We start from the raw sequence: 3047 nt of genomic DNA on the forward strand, positions 1-3047 counted from the left end.
AGGAGGAGGAAGAGGAGGAGGAGGAGGAGGAGGAGGAGGAGGAGGAGGAGGAGGAGGAGGAAAAAGATGAGGGTGGTGACAAGGATGATAAGGATGATGAGGATGTTGATGATGGAAAAGACGACGAATAATCTGATACTGTTTAACGAGATTACTCTTGTCTGACTCCCAACAAGATTAGATGTACAGCTGCAAATCAGACTTTTCCCCTGATCAGATCATAATCCGATCACACCAGCAAGACAAATAAGCTTTTGCATGACGCTGCAGTATCGTGTAAGCTCACGGTGCAGTCAGCTCTTATCGGTAAAGTGCATTTCCTTTTTAAAAAATTAACGATAATAATAATAATAATAATAATAATAATAATAATAATAATAATGATAATAATAATAATAATAATAATAATAATAATAATAATAATAATAATAATAATAATAATAATAATAATAATAATAATAATAATAATAATAATAATAATAAACAATAATAATAAAGCAGCTAACTCCAGCTTTATTCAAGCTTAGGATCCCGGAAACAGACAAAAATATTCCAGCATTACTAAAAAAAATCAAAAACCAAACACAAAAAAACCCCAACCACCCAGCCGTCTTTCGTCGTGTAGCATTCTACAACAACAAGCGTTTCATATATTTTACGTTATTGCGTGCCTTTGTAACCAAAGATGGTATGTACTATCTTTGTTGTAACTAATCGTATCACTATCACGTAGAACTAGGATCCATGAGCCCTTTTCCGTGGATGAAACGCTAATGAACAGAACAATAATTTATTTACTATGCACCTTGCTTCACGGCTGCTGAACGTGTCCTTGGCCTGCGTAAGTAAGCAGGGATTCTTGTTTATACCGTGTTGTCTACTAATAGCAATGATCATCGTGTTTGTACCGTGTCGTTTACTAATAGCAATGATCATCGTGTTTATACCGTGTCGTCTACTAATAGCAATGATCATCATGTTTATACCGTGTCGTCTACTAATAGCAATGGTCATCATGTTTATAGCGTGTCGTCTACTAATAGCAATGATCATCGTGTTTATACCGTGTCGTCTACTAATAACAAAGATCATCGTGTTTATACCGTATTGTCTACTAATAACAATGATCATCGTGTTTATACTGTGTTGTCTACTAATAGCAATGACCATCGTGTTTATACCGTGTCGACTACTAATAGCAATGATCATCGTGTTTATACCGTGTTGTCTACTAATAACAAAGACCATCGTGTTTATACTGTGTTGTCTACTAATAACAAAGATCATCGTGTTTATACCGTGTCGTCTACTAATAGCAATGATCATAGTGTTTATACCGTGTTGTCTACTAATAACAATGATCATCGTGTTTATACTGTGTTGTCTACTAATAGCAATGACCATCGTGTTTATACCGTGTCGACTACTAATAGCAATGATCATCGTGTTTATACCGTGTTGTCTACTAATAACAAAGACCATCGTGTTTATACTGTGTTGTCTACTAATAACAAAGATCATCGTGTTTATACCGTGTCGTCTACTAATAGCAATGATCATAGTGTTTATACCGTGTTGTCTACTAATAACAATGATCATCGTGTTTATACTGTGTTGTCTACTAATAGCAATGACCATCGTGTTTATACCGTGTCGACTACTAATAGCAATGATCATCGTGTTTATACCGTGTTGTCTACTAATAACAAAGATCATCGTGTTTTATCGTGTCGTCTACTAGATAATAACATCTACGATTTGCAGCAAAGGGAGTGCGTCATTGGTATTACCAATGATGATACATAACAAGATGGTCCACTCCTCTCTTTGAGCCAATTAAAAAAGTGTCCTCAAAATTCGGTGGAGCCCTCTTCGCAAATGAGCGGACTTTGTAAACAGAGTTACCCTACTTGTGTGAAAAACAATAAAAGTGAAACCAAACAGGTTTTTGAATAAATTAGAACTCAAATATCTGAAGAACGCTTTCTCAAAATGGTAACGTTGACAATAAACCTTTTCCAGTGGAAGAGTCGACTATTTTATTCGTTTAATTTGTCTTTAGAATGAGAGACGAGAGGTCATTAAAATACCCCCCCCCCCCCCAACCTAAAACTCCGCACTGAACGAACCTGAACAGCTGATGAACAGCAGTCGATCTGCGCACGCAAGGAGATGCTATTCCTATTCTTCTTCTGGAGAAACGAAAGAGAGCTTCAAAACAAAGACTGCAGCGCCACCTGAGCCATTGCGCAGACTTCCGACAGACACTTTTTTGGCCGAGTGGACCATCTGGTTATGTTGTATCATCATTGGTAGTACTAAAGCTATAGTGTAAAGTATTATCACGCGGGTTTCCAGCTTTCAATTTTCCACCAAGAAAGGTTGTTTTTGTCTAAATATTGAGAGAGGGAGAGAGAGAGAGAGAGAGAGAGAGAGAGAGAGAGAGAGAGAGAGAGAGAGAGAGAGAGAGAGAGAGAGAGAGAGAGAGAGAGAGGGGGGGGGGGGGGTAAAAAGTAGTCAGAGACATAGATGCTGATTGAAAAAAAGTGGATCAGAAAGAGTAATATAGATTCATTACAATAAAGAGGAAAATGTCTTACTGCGACGAAATCTCTTCAATGCTAATATAAAATACTGTCCAGTTCGTAAAACTTGGGTTTTCTTCGTCGCCATCGTCAAAGTAGTAGTAGTAGTAGTAGTAGTAGTAGTAGTAGTAGTAGTAGTAGTAGTAGTAGTAGTAGTAGTAGTAGTAGTAGTAGTAGTAGTAGTAGTAGTAGTAGCAGTAGTGGTGGTAATAGTAGTAAAGATGATAATTAAAAATAGAAATAATAATTATGATAATAACAACAGCAAAAACAACAACAGCAACAACAACAACAACAACAACGACTACTACTACTACTACTACTACTACTACTACTACTACTACTAATAATAATAATAATAATAATAATAATAATAATAATAATAATAATAATAATAATAATAATGATAATAATAATAATAGTAATAATAATAATAATGATAATAATAATAATAATAATAAT

This window comes from Aplysia californica, unplaced genomic scaffold (assembly GCF_000002075.1).
Source record: "Aplysia californica isolate F4 #8 unplaced genomic scaffold, AplCal3.0 scaffold00237, whole genome shotgun sequence".
NCBI lineage: Eukaryota > Metazoa > Mollusca > Gastropoda > Aplysiida > Aplysiidae > Aplysia > Aplysia californica.